Here is a 14426-nt window from a genome sequence, read left to right on the forward strand (position 1 = left end):
TTTATTTGATAATACATCAATTCTGATGGGCTTGCTTTTAAACTATCCAATACATTACAGACTCTGCTTAACCCGAAAGGTTATGGTTTCAGGAAAATGTTCAGGCTGATGGCCTCTCATCAACCTGTGTTTTCACGTTCAGCTCTTTTGAGTATTAAAAGCAAGCTAAAACAGACAGGTTATGTAAGTGTTTTATGCATACACTGCATACAAACAAACGCACACACACACACACACACACACACACACACACACACACACACATACACAAACCAGAATGGTCCTTCTGTGTCCCAGTTAAAAATAAGTTCTGACTTGAGTCATGACTGTAAAATCTCCCCAGTGTTTAAGAAAAGCTGTTCTTCAAGCCGAGGAAATACAACATGGTGTCAAGTACTCTACTGTTACAGGAAGCAACTACAGAGAGCTCTCACTCGCTCAAAGGAGTCAGTGCCTTTTGACGCAGAACGAAAACCAAAAATCTCCCAACTACTGCCAATGCTTTCAAAACTAGCATATCAGACGTGATTTTCATCAGGATGCTCTTTGATCCACACTAGTAATTCAAAACCCAAGATCCAGATCATTCATATATATATATATATGTATATTTTATATACATATATATATATAATATTGTGTATTTATATATGCAAACAATTATTGTACTTCATTTCGGTACAAGAATGCCAAATCAGCCACTCCTCATAGAAGGCGATGACAATCTGAGGCCACTTCATATTCGCCTCCTTTGCTTGTCAGCAGCATCTCTCTTCTTCGATTTGCTCTCATCGGATTAACTATCAGATAAAGATTTCCTTTTTGGACAATCGTTTTCTTTACCAGCTTTTCGAGAATGAAGAAGTGCTTCAATTAATTCTGGACAATCTAAATTTTCTCCTGGTACCCAAGTATTATCGGCATCTGTAAACCCCTTCCACTTCACGAAATAGTTCACTACACAATGGTTCAGTACTTTTTCTACCACAAATTCTTCAGGCTCAGCATCTTCAACTCTTTTACTCTTTCCATTCTGTTTTTTATTTTTTCCCAATTTTTGCAATGTAGTTTTATTGGAGGCCATTTTTAAAATTTAATCGGAGACTTGAAGCGCGCTCAGATGCTCAGGGCCGCGGATTCTGCAGAGTCTCCCGCCTATGTGCTTCAGCTCAGGCACATCCTAGAGGAGGGGTTCCTCTGACATTTTTAAAGTCTATTTTTAGGGTTGGGGATTTAACTCAGTTGTAGGGCACATGCCTAGCAAGCACAAGGCCCTGGGTTCGATCCTTAGCTCTGGGGAAGGAAAAAAAAAGGCAAAATAAAAGTTGTAAAGTCGGGCTGGAAGGATGGCTTAGTGGTTAAGAGCACTGACTGCTCTTCCAGAGGTTCTGAGTTCAAATCCCAGCAACGACATGGTGTCTCACAGCCATCTGTAGTGAGATCTGATGCCCTCTTCTGGTGTGTCTGAAGACAGCTACAGTGTACTTATATATAAGAAATACATCTTTTTTAAAAAAGTTGTAAAGTCTATTTCTGTTTGTTGGTGTGGTTTGGTTTGGTTTGGGATGGGTTTTTTAAGGTTGCTTTGTAGTTTTGGTTTCTGTTGGTTTGTTACGCACATGGTCTCACTGTGTATCCCTGCTGTCCTGAAATCTCCTGAGCTCCTGAGCTCCTGAGCTCCTGAGCTCCTGAGCTCCTGAGCTCCTGAGCTCCTGAGCTCCTGAGCTCCTGAGCTCCTGAGCTCCTGAGCTCCTGAGCTCCTGAGCTCCTGAGCGATTTTGATTGCCTGGCAAGAGCTCTACCACTGAGTTAAATCCCCAACCCCCAAAAGCCTACAGCACCCGGTATCCCAGGTGGTCTCCCATCCACGTACTAAGCATGCCCGACCCTGCTTAGCTTCCGAGATCAGACGAGATCGGGCGCGTTCCGGGTGGTATGGCTGTAGGCTCTTCTGACATTTTTTTAAGGAATATAAAACTATTCATTGACACAGCCAGAATACGGCAAATACATAGGTGAATGCGAGCAACAAACCAGTGAACTGAGCGCAGGACCCCAGTTGAAGAAATCAGAGAAAGGACTAAAAGAGCTTGAAGGGACTTGAGACCCCATATGAACAACAACACCAACCAACCAGAGCTTCCAGGGACTAAACCACAGCAGGACTTAATGGCCAACATCAGCTCTAACCATGATTCTACTTCCACATCTAACAGATTCCATGAATCATAACCTTTTAGTACAGATTTTAACTTCCTACAAAGGAATGGTTCAACCAGAGGAACCTTTACACAGAACAGCTGACTCGGACCTGCCTCTGTAGATCAGCTGGCCTCTTAAATCACAGCTCCACCTGCCTCTAGAGTTCTGGCATTAAAGGTGCACACCACCACACTAGGCCAAGTCTTGTTGTTAAATCAAGCTACTACTTTGTTTAATTCCGTTTTCTGAAGGTGGAGTTGGTATGAAAATAAACTACTGTATTTATTTGATAATACATCAATTCTGATGGGCTTGCTTTTAAACTATCCAATACATTACAGACTCTGCTTAACCCGAAAGGTTATGGTTTCAGGAAAATGTTCAGGCTGATGGCCTCTCATCAACCTGTGTTTTCACGTTCAGCTCTTTTGAGTATTAAAAGCAAGCTAAAACAGACAGGTTATGTAAGTGTTTTATGCATACACTGCATACAAACAAACGCACACACACACACACACACACACACACACACACACACACACATACACAAACCAGAATGGTCCTTCTGTGTCCCAGTTAAAAATAAGTTCTGACTTGAGTCATGACTGTAAAATCTCCCCAGTGTTTAAGAAAAGCTGTTCTTCAAGCCGAGGAAATACAACATGGTGTCAAGTACTCTACTGTTACAGGAAGCAACTACAGAGAGCTCTCACTCGCTCAAAGGAGTCAGTGCCTTTTGACGCAGAACGAAAACCAAAAATCTCCCAACTACTGCCAATGCTTTCAAAACTAGCATATCAGACTTGATTTTCATCAGGATGCTCTTTGATCCACACTAGTAATTCAAAACCCAAGATCCAGATCATTCATATATATATATATATATGTATATTTTATATACATATATATATATAATATTGTGTATTTATATATGCAAACAATTATTGTACTTCATTTCGGTACAAGAATGCCAAATCAGCCACTCCTCATAGAAGGCGATGACAATCTGAGGCCACTTCATATTCGCCTCCTTTGCTTGTCAGCAGCATCTCTCTTCTTCGATTTGCTCTCATCGGATTCACTATCAGATAAAGATTTCCTTTTTGGACAATCGTTTTCTTTACCAGCTTTTCGAGAATGAAGAAGTGCTTCAATTAATTCTGGACAATCTAAATTTTCTCCTGGTACCCAAGTATTATCGGCATCTGTAAACCCCTTCCACTTCACGAAATAGTTCACTACACAATGGTTCAGTACTTTTTCTACCACAAATTCTTCAGGCTCAGCATCTTCAACTCTTTTACTCTTTCCATTCTGTTTTTTTTTTTTCCCAATTTTTGCAATGTAGTTTTATTGGAGGCCATTTTTAAAATTTAATCGGAGACTTGAAGCGCGCTCAGATGCTCAGGGCCGCGGATTCTGCAGAGTCTCCCGCCTATGTGCTTCAGCTCAGGCACATCCTAGAGGAGGGGTTCCTCTGACATTTTTAAAGTCTATTTTTAGGGTTGGGGATTTAACTCAGTCGTAGGGCACATGCCTAGCAAGCACAAGGCCCTGGGTTCGATCCTTAGCTCTGGGGAAGGAAAAAAAAAGGCAAAATAAAAGTTGTAAAGTCGGGCTGGAAGGATGGCTTAGTGGTTAAGAGCACTGACTGCTCTTCCAGAGGTTCTGAGTTCAAATCCCAGCAACGACATGGTGTCTCACAGCCATCTGTAGTGAGATCTGATGCCCTCTTCTGGTGTGTCTGAAGACAGCTACAGTGTACTTATATATAAGAAATACATCTTTTTTAAAAAAGTTGTAAAGTCTATTTCTGTTTGTTGGTGTGGTTTGGTTTGGTTTGGGATGGGTTTTTTAAGGTTGCTTTGTTGTTTTGGTTTCTGTTGGTTTGTTACGCACATGGTCTCACTGTGTATCCCTGCTGTCCTGAAATCTCCTGAGCTCCTGAGCTCCTGAGCTCCTGAGCTCCTGAGCTCCTGAGCTCCTGAGCTCCTGAGCTCCTGAGCTCCTGAGCTCCTGATTTTGATTGCCTGGCAAGAACTCTACCACTGAGTTAAATCCCCAACCCCCAAAAGCCTACAGCACCCGGTATCCCAGGTGGTCTCCCATCCACGTACTAAGCATGCCCGACCCTGCTTAGCTTCCGAGATCAGACGAGATCGGGCACGTTCCGGGTGGTATGGCTGTAGGCTCTTCTGACATTTTTTTAAGGAATATAAAACTATTCATTGACACAGCCAGAATACGGCAGATACATAGGTGAATGCGAGCAACAAACCAGTGAACTGAGCGCAGGACCCCAGTTGAAGAAATCAGAGAAAGGACTAAAAGAGCTTGAAGGGACTTGAGACCCCATATGAACAACAACACCAACCAACCAGAGCTTCCAGGGACTAAACCACAGCAGGACTTAATGGCCAACATCAGCTCTAACCATGATTCTACTTCCACATCAAACAGATTCCATGAATCATAACCTTTTAGTACAGATTTTAACTTCCTACAAAGGAATGGTTCAACCAGAGGAACCTTTACACAGAACAGCTGACTCGGACCTGCCTCTGTAGATCAGCTGGCCTCTTAAATCACAGCTCCACCTGCCTCTAGAGTTCTGGCATTAAAGGTGCACACCACCACACTAGGCCAAGTCTTGTTGTTAAATCAAGCTACTACTTCGTTTAATTCCGTTTTCTGAAGGTGGAGTTGGTATAAAAATAAACTACTGTATTTATTTGATAATACATCAATTCTGATGGGCTTGCTTTTAAACTATCCAATACATTACAGACTCTGCTTAATCCGAAAGGTTATGGTATCAGGAAAATGGTCAGGCTGATGGCCTCTCATCAACCTGTGTTTTCACGTTCAGCTCTTTTGAGTATTAAAAGCAAGCTAAAACAGACAGGTTATGTAAGTGTTTTATGCATACACTGCATACAAACAAACGCGCGCGCACACACACACACACACACACACACACACACACACACACACAAACCAGAATGGTCCTTCTGTGTCCCAGTTAAAAATAAGTTCTGACTTGAGTCATGACTGTAAAATCTCCCCAGTGTTTAAGAAAAGCTGTTCTTCAAGCCGAGGAAATACAACATGGTGTCAAGTACTCTACTGTTACAGGAAGCAACTACAGAGAGCTCTCACTCGCTCAAAGGAGTCAGTGCCTTTTGACGCAGAACGAAAACCAAAAATCTCCCAACTACTGCCAATGCTTTCAAAACTAGCATATCAGACGTGATTTTCATCAGGATGCTCTTTGATCCACACTAGTAATTCAAAACCCAAGATCCAGATCATTCATATATATATATATGTATATTTTATATACATATATATATATAATATTGTGTATTTATATATGCAAACAATTATTGTACTTCATTTCGGTACAAGAATGCCAAATCAGCCACTCCTCATAGAAGGCGATGACAATCTGAGGCCACTTCATATTCGCCTCCTTTGCTTGTCAGCAGCATCTCTCTTCTTCGATTTGCTCTCATCGGATTAACTATCAGATAAAGATTTCCTTTTTGGACAATCGTTTTCTTTACCAGCTTTTCGAGAATGAAGAAGTGCTTCAATTAATTCTGGACAATCTAAATTTTCTCCTGGTACCCAAGTATTATCGGCATCTGTAAACCCCTTCCACTTCACGAAATAGTTCACTACACAATGGTTCAGTACTTTTTCTACCACAAATTCTTCAGGCTCAGCATCTTCAACTCTTTTACTCTTTCCATTCTGTTTTTTATTTTTTCCCAATTTTTGCAATGTAGTTTTATTGGAGGCCATTTTTAAAATTTAATCGGAGACTTGAAGCGCGCTCAGATGCTCAGGGCCGCGGATTCTGCAGAGTCTCCCGCCTATGTGCTTCAGCTCAGGCACATCCTAGAGGAGGGGTTCCTCTGACATTTTTAAAGTCTATTTTTAGGGTTGGGGATTTAACTCAGTCGTAGGGCACATGCCTAGCAAGCACAAGGCCCTGGGTTCGATCCTTAGCTCTGGGGAAGGAAAAAAAAAGGCAAAATAAAAGTTGTAAAGTCGGGCTGGAAGGATGGCTTAGTGGTTAAGAGCACTGACTGCTCTTCCAGAGGTTCTGAGTTCAAATCCCAGCAACGACATGGTGTCTCACAGCCATCTGTAGTGAGATCTGATGCCCTCTTCTGGTGTGTCTGAAGACAGCTACAGTGTACTTATATATAAGAAATACATCTTTTTTAAAAAAGTTGTAAAGTCTATTTCTGTTTGTTGGTGTGGTTTGGTTTGGTTTGGGATGGGTTTTTTAAGGTTGCTTTGTAGTTTTGGTTTCTGTTGGTTTGTTACGCACATGGTCTCACTGTGTATCCCTGCTGTCCTGAAATCTCCTGAGCTCCTGAGCTCCTGAGCTCCTGAGCTCCTGAGCTCCTGAGCTCCTGAGCTCCTGAGCTCCTGAGCTCCTGAGCGATTTTGATTGCCTGGCAAGAGCTCTACCACTGAGTTAAATCCCCAACCCCCAAAAGCCTACAGCACCCGGTATCCCAGGTGGTCTCCCATCCACGTACTAAGCATGCCCGACCCTGCTTAGCTTCCGAGATCAGACGAGATCGGGCGCGTTCCGGGTGGTATGGCTGTAGGCTCTTCTGACATTTTTTTAAGGAATATAAAACTATTCATTGACACAGCCAGAATACGGCAGATACATAGGTGAATGCGAGCAACAAACCAGTGAACTGAGCGCAGGACCCCAGTTGAAGAAATCAGAGAAAGGACTAAAAGAGCTTGAAGGGACTTGAGACCCCATATGAACAACAACACCAACCAACCAGAGCTTCCAGGGACTAAACCACAGCAGGACTTAATGGCCAACATCAGCTCTAACCATGATTCTACTTCCACATCAAACAGATTCCATGAATCATAACCTTTTAGTACAGATTTTAACTTCCTACAAAGGAATGGTTCAACCAGAGGCACCTTTACACAGAACAGCTGACTCGGACCAGCCTCTGTAGATCAGCTGGCCTCTTAAATCACAGCTCCAACTGCCTCTAGAGTTCTGGCATTAAAGGTGCACACCACCACACTAGGCCAAGTCTTGTTGTTAAATCAAGCTACTACTTCGTTTAATTCCGTTTTCTGAAGGTGGAGTTGGTATGAAAATAAACTACTGTATTTATTTGATAATACATCAATTCTGATGGGCTTGCTTTTAAACTATCCAATACATTACAGACTCTGCTTAATCCGAAAGGTTATGGTATCAGGAAAATGGTCAGGCTGATGGCCTCTCATCAACCTGTGTTTTCACGTTCAGCTCTTTTGAGTATTAAAAGCAAGCTAAAACAGACAGGTTATATAAGTGTTTTATGCATACACTGCATACAAACAAACGCGCGCACACACACACACACACACACACACACACACACACACACAAACCAGAATGGTCCTTCTGTGTCCCAGTTAAAAATAAGTTCTGACTTGAGTCATGACTGTAAAATCTCCCCAGTGTTTAAGAAAAGCTGTTCTTCAAGCCGAGGAAATACAACATGGTGTCAAGTACTCTACTGTTACAGGAAGCAACTACAGAGAGCTCTCACTCGCTCAAAGGAGTCAGTGCCTTTTGACGCAGAACGAAAACCAAAAATCTCCCAACTACTGCCAATGCTTTCAAAACTAGCATATCAGACGTGATTTTCATCAGGATGCTCTTTGATCCACACTAGTAATTCAAAACCCAAGATCCAGATCATTCATATATATATATATATATGTATATTTTATATACATATATATATATATAATATTGTGTATTTATATAATATTGTGTATTTATATATGCAAACAATTATTGTACTTCATTTCGGTACAAGAATGCCAAATCAGCCACTCCTCATAGAAGGCGATGACAATCTGAGGCCACTTCATATTCGCCTCCTTTGCTTGTCAGCAGCATCTCTCTTCTTCGATTTGCTCTCATCGGATTCACTATCAGATAAAGATTTCCTTTTTGGACAATCGTTTTCTTTACCAGCTTTTCGAGAATGAAGAAGTGCTTCAATTAATTCTGGACAATCTAAATTTTCTCCTGGTACCCAAGTATTATCGGCATCTGTAAACCCCTTCCACTTCACGAAATAGTTCACTACACAATGGTTCAGTACTTTTTCTACCACAAATTCTTCAGGCTCAGCCCCTTCAACTCTTTTACTCTTTCCATTCTGTTTTTTTTTTCCCAATTTTTGCAATGTAGTTTTATTGGAGGCCATTTTTAAAATTTAATCGGAGACTTGAAGCGCGCTCAGATGCTCAGGGCCGCGGATTCTGCAGAGTCTCCCGCCTATGTGCTTCAGCTCAGGCACATCCTAGAGGAGGGGTTCCTCTGACATTTTTAAAGTCTATTTTTAGGGTTGGGGATTTAACTCAGTCGTAGGGCACATGCCTAGCAAGCACAAGGCCCTGGGTTCGATCCTTAGCTCTGGGGAAGGAAAAAAAAAGGCAAAATAAAAGTTGTAAAGTCGGGCTGGAAGGATGGCTTAGTGGTTAAGAGCACTGACTGCTCTTCCAGAGGTTCTGAGTTCAAATCCCAGCAACGACATGGTGTCTCACAGCCATCTGTAGTGAGATCTGATGCCCTCTTCTGGTGTGTCTGAAGACAGCTACAGTGTACTTATATATAAGAAATACATCTTTTTTAAAAAAGTTGTAAAGTCTATTTCTGTTTGTTGGTGTGGTTTGGTTTGGTTAGGGATGGGTTTTTTAAGGTTGCTTTGTTGTTTTGGTTTCTGTTGGTTTGTTACGCACATGGTCTCACTGTGTATCCCTGCTGTCCTGAAATCTCCTGAGCTCCTGAGCTCCTGAGCTCCTGAGCTCCTGAGCTCCTGAGCTCCTGAGCTCCTGAGCTCCTGAGCTCCTGAGCTCCTGAGCTCCTGAGCTCCTGAGCTCCTGAGCTCCTGAGCTCCTGAGCTCCTGAGCTCCTGAGCTCCTGATTTTGATTGCCTGGCAAGAGCTCTACCACTGAGTTAAATCCCCAACCCCCAAAAGCCTACAGCACCCGGTATCCCAGGTGGTCTCCCATCCACGTACTAAGCATGCCCGACCCTGCTTAGCTTCCGAGATCAGACGAGATCGGGCACGTTCCGGGTGGTATGGCTGTAGGCTCTTCTGACATTTTTTTAAGGAATATAAAACTATTCATTGACACAGCCAGAATACGGCAGATACATAGGTGAATGCGAGCAACAAACCAGTGAACTGAGCGCAGGACCCCAGTTGAAGAAATCAGAGAAAGGACTAAAAGAGCTTGAAGGGACTTGAGACCCCATATGAACAACAACACCAACCAACCAGAGCTTCCAGGGACTAAACCACAGCAGGACTTAATGGCCAACATCAGCTCTAACCATGATTCTACTTCCACATCAAACAGATTCCATGAATCATAACCTTTTAGTACAGATTTTAACTTCCTACAAAGGAATGGTTCAACCAGAGGAACCTTTACACAGAACAGCTGACTCGGACCTGCCTCTGTAGATCAGCTGGCCTCTTAAATCACAGCTCCACCTGCCTCTAGAGTTCTGGCATTAAAGGTGCACACCACCACACTAGGCCAAGTCTTGTTGTTAAATCAAGCTACTACTTCGTTTAATTCCGTTTTCTGAAGGTGGAGTTGGTATAAAAATAAACTACTGTATTTATTTGATAATACATCAATTCTGATGGGCTTGCTTTTAAACTATCCAATACATTACAGACTCTGCTTAATCCGAAAGGTTATGGTATCAGGAAAATGGTCAGGCTGATGGCCTCTCATCAACCTGTGTTTTCACGTTCAGCTCTTTTGAGTATTAAAATCAAGCTAAAACAGACAGGTTATGTAAGTGTTTTATGCATACACTGCATACAAACAAACGCGCACGCACACACACACACACACACACACACACACACACACACACACAAACCAGAATGGTCCTTCTGTGTCCCAGTTAAAAATAAGTTCTGACTTGAGTCATGACTGTAAAATCTCCCCAGTGTTTAAGAAAAGCTGTTCTTCAAGCCGAGGAAATACAACATGGTGTCAAGTACTCTACTGTTACAGGAAGCAACTACAGAGAGCTCTCACTCGCTCAAAGGAGTCAGTGCCTTTTGACGCAGAACGAAAACCAAAAATCTCCCAACTACTGCCAATGCTTTCAAAACTAGCATATCAGACTTGATTTTCATCAGGATGCTCTTTGATCCACACTAGTAATTCAAAACCCAAGATCCAGATCATTCATATATATATATATGTATATTTTATATACATATATATATATAATATTGTGTATTTATATATGCAAACAATTATTGTACTTCATTTCGGTACAAGAATGCCAAATCAGCCACTCCTCATAGAAGGCGATGACAATCTGAGGCCACTTCATATTCGCCTCCTTTGCTTGTCAGCAGCATCTCTCTTCTTCGATTTGCTCTCATCGGATTCACTATCAGATAAAGATTTCCTTTTTGGACAATCGTTTTCTTTACCAGCTTTTCGAGAATGAAGAAGTGCTTCAATTAATTCTGGACAATCTAAATTTTCTCCTGGTACCCAAGTATTATCGGCATCTGTAAACCCCTTCCACTTCACGAAATAGTTCACTACACAATGGTTCAGTACTTTTTCTACCACAAATTCTTCAGGCTCAGCATCTTCAACTCTTTTACTCTTTCCATTCTGTTTTTTTTTTTTTCCCAATTTTTGCAATGTAGTTTTATTGGAGGCCATTTTTAAAATTTAATCGGAGACTTGAAGCGCGCTCAGATGCTCAGGGCCGCGGATTCTGCAGAGTCTCCCGCCTATGTGCTTCAGCTCAGGCACATCCTAGAGGAGGGGTTCCTCTGACATTTTTAAAGTCTATTTTTAGGGTTGGGGATTTAACTCAGTCGTAGGGCACATGCCTAGCAAGCACAAGGCCCTGGGTTCGATCCTTAGCTCTGGGGAAGGAAAAAAAAAGGCAAAATAAAAGTTGTAAAGTCGGGCTGGAAGGATGGCTTAGTGGTTAAGAGCACTGACTGCTCTTCCAGAGGTTCTGAGTTCAAATCCCAGCAACGACATGGTGTCTCACAGCCATCTGTAGTGAGATCTGATGCCCTCTTCTGGTGTGTCTGAAGACAGCTACAGTGTACTTATATATAAGAAATACATCTTTTTTAAAAAAGTTGTAAAGTCTATTTCTGTTTGTTGGTGTGGTTTGGTTTGGTTTGGGATGGGTTTTTTAAGGTTGCTTTGTTGTTTTGGTTTCTGTTGGTTTGTTACGCACATGGTCTCACTGTGTATCCCTGCTGTCCTGAAATCTCCTGAGCTCCTGAGCTCCTGAGCTCCTGAGCTCCTGAGCTCCTGAGCTCCTGAGCTCCTGAGCTCCTGAGCTCCTGAGCTCCTGATTTTGATTGCCTGGCAAGAACTCTACCACTGAGTTAAATCCCCAACCCCCAAAAGCCTACAGCACCCGGTATCCCAGGTGGTCTCCCATCCACGTACTAAGCATGCCCGACCCTGCTTAGCTTCCGAGATCAGACGAGATCGGGCACGTTCCGGGTGGTATGGCTGTAGGCTCTTCTGACATTTTTTTAAGGAATATAAAACTATTCATTGACACAGCCAGAATACGGCAGATACATAGGTGAATGCGAGCAACAAACCAGTGAACTGAGCGCAGGACCCCAGTTGAAGAAATCAGAGAAAGGACTAAAAGAGCTTGAAGGGACTTGAGACCCCATATGAACAACAACACCAACCAACCAGAGCTTCCAGGGACTAAACCACAGCAGGACTTAATGGCCAACATCAGCTCTAACCATGATTCTACTTCCACATCAAACAGATTCCATGAATCATAACCTTTTAGTACAGATTTTAACTTCCTACAAAGGAATGGTTCAACCAGAGGAACCTTTACACAGAACAGCTGACTCGGACCTGCCTCTGTAGATCAGCTGGCCTCTTAAATCACAGCTCCACCTGCCTCTAGAGTTCTGGCATTAAAGGTGCACACCACCACACTAGGCCAAGTCTTGTTGTTAAATCAAGCTACTACTTCGTTTAATTCCGTTTTCTGAAGGTGGAGTTGGTATAAAAATAAACTACTGTATTTATTTGATAATACATCAATTCTGATGGGCTTGCTTTTAAACTATCCAATACATTACAGACTCTGCTTAATCCGAAAGGTTATGGTATCAGGAAAATGGTCAGGCTGATGGCCTCTCATCAACCTGTGTTTTCACGTTCAGCTCTTTTGAGTATTAAAAGCAAGCTAAAACAGACAGGTTATGTAAGTGTTTTATGCATACACTGCATACAAACAAACGCGCGCACACACACACACACACACACACACACACACACACACACACACAAACCAGAATGGTCCTTCTGTGTCCCAGTTAAAAATAAGTTCTGACTTGAGTCATGACTGTAAAATCTCCCCAGTGTTTAAGAAAAGCTGTTCTTCAAGCCGAGGAAATACAACATGGTGTCAAGTACTCTACTGTTACAGGAAGCAACTACAGAGAGCTCTCACTCGCTCAAAGGAGTCAGTGCCTTTTGACGCAGAACGAAAACCAAAAATCTCCCAACTACTGCCAATGCTTTCAAAACTAGCATATCAGACTTGATTTTCATCAGGATGCTCTTTGATCCACACTAGTAATTCAAAACCCAAGATCCAGATCATTCATATATATATATATGTATATTTTATATACATATATATATATAATATTGTGTATTTATATATGCAAACAATTATTGTACTTCATTTCGGTACAAGAATGCCAAATCAGCCACTCCTCATAGAAGGCGATGACAATCTGAGGCCACTTCATATTCGCCTCCTTTGCTTGTCAGCAGCATCTCTCTTCTTCGATTTGCTCTCATCGGATTAACTATCAGATAAAGATTTCCTTTTTGGACAATCGTTTTCTTTACCAGCTTTTCGAGAATGAAGAAGTGCTTCAATTAATTCTGGACAATCTAAATTTTCTCCTGGTACCAAAGTATTATCGGCATCTGTAAACCCCTTCCACTTCACGAAATAGTTCACTACACAATGGTTCAGTACTTTTTCTACCACAAATTCTTCAGGCTCAGCATCTTCAACTCTTTTACTCTTTCCATTCTGTTTTTTATTTTTTCCCAATTTTTGCAATGTAGTTTTATTGGAGGCCATTTTTAAAATTTAATCGGAGACTTGAAGCGCGCTCAGATGCTCAGGGCCGCGGATTCTGCAGAGTCTCCCGCCTATGTGCTTCAGCTCAGGCACATCCTAGAGGAGGGGTTCCTCTGACATTTTTAAAGTCTATTTTTAGGGTTGGGGATTTAACTCAGTCGTAGGGCACATGCCTAGCAAGCACAAGGCCCTGGGTTCGATCCTTAGCTCTGGGGAAGGAAAAAAAAAGGCAAAATAAAAGTTGTAAAGTCGGGCTGGAAGGATGGCTTAGTGGTTAAGAGCACTGACTGCTCTTCCAGAGGTTCTGAGTTCAAATCCCAGCAACGACATGGTGTCTCACAGCCATCTGTAGTGAGATCTGATGCCCTCTTCTGGTGTGTCTGAAGACAGCTACAGTGTACTTATATATAAGAAATACATCTTTTTTAAAAAAGTTGTAAAGTCTATTTCTGTTTGTTGGTGTGGTTTGGTTTGGTTTGGGATGGGTTTTTTAAGGTTGCTTTGTTGTTTTGGTTTCTGTTGGTTTGTTACGCACATGGTCTCACTGTGTATCCCTGCTGTCCTGAAATCTCCTGAGCTCCTGAGCTCCTGAGCTCCTGAGCTCCTGAGCTCCTGAGCTCCTGAGCTCCTGAGCTCCTGAGCTCCTGAGCTCCTGAGCTCCTGAGCTCCTGAGCTCCTGATTTTGATTGCCTGGCAAGAACTCTACCACTGAGTTAAATCCCCAACCCCCAAAAGCCTACAGCACCCGGTATCCCAGGTGGTCTCCCATCCACGTACTAAGCATGCCCGACCCTGCTTAGCTTCCGAGATCAGACGAGATCGGGCACGTTCCGGGTGGTATGGCTGTAGGCTCTTCTGACATTTTTTTAAGGAATATAAAACTATTCATTGACACAGCCAGAATACGGCAGATACATAGGTGAATGCGAGCAACAAACCAGTGAACTGAGCGCAGGACCCCAGTTGAAGAAATCAGAGAAAGGACTAAAAGAGCTTGAAGGGACTTGAGAC

General features: G+C 42.4%; 1 non-coding gene and 5 pseudogenes across 1 annotated transcript; all 6 read right to left on the reverse strand.

The window, feature by feature from the left end:
• Window positions 1-1829: 1829 nt before the first annotated feature.
• Window positions 1830-1947, reverse strand: LOC134481383 (5S ribosomal RNA; annotated as a pseudogene).
• Window positions 1948-4275: 2328 nt separating this feature from the next.
• On the reverse strand, window positions 4276-4393 carry LOC120096052 (5S ribosomal RNA; annotated as a pseudogene).
• Window positions 4394-6712: 2319 nt separating this feature from the next.
• Window positions 6713-6832, reverse strand: Rn5s (5S RNA). The gene has a single exon (NR_033176.2). It is a non-coding gene; the product is annotated as a 5S RNA (ribosomal RNA).
• Window positions 6833-9238: 2406 nt separating this feature from the next.
• LOC120096053 (5S ribosomal RNA) lies at window positions 9239-9356 on the reverse strand (annotated as a pseudogene).
• A 2325-nt stretch (window positions 9357-11681) lies between these two features.
• Window positions 11682-11799, reverse strand: LOC120096054 (5S ribosomal RNA; annotated as a pseudogene).
• Window positions 11800-14148: 2349 nt separating this feature from the next.
• On the reverse strand, window positions 14149-14266 carry LOC120096055 (5S ribosomal RNA; annotated as a pseudogene).
• Window positions 14267-14426: the final 160 nt, after the last annotated feature.

The sequence above is a fragment of the Rattus norvegicus genome, chromosome 12 (genome assembly GCF_036323735.1).
Source record: "Rattus norvegicus strain BN/NHsdMcwi chromosome 12, GRCr8, whole genome shotgun sequence".
In the NCBI taxonomy this organism is placed as follows: Eukaryota; Metazoa; Chordata; class Mammalia; order Rodentia; family Muridae; genus Rattus; species Rattus norvegicus.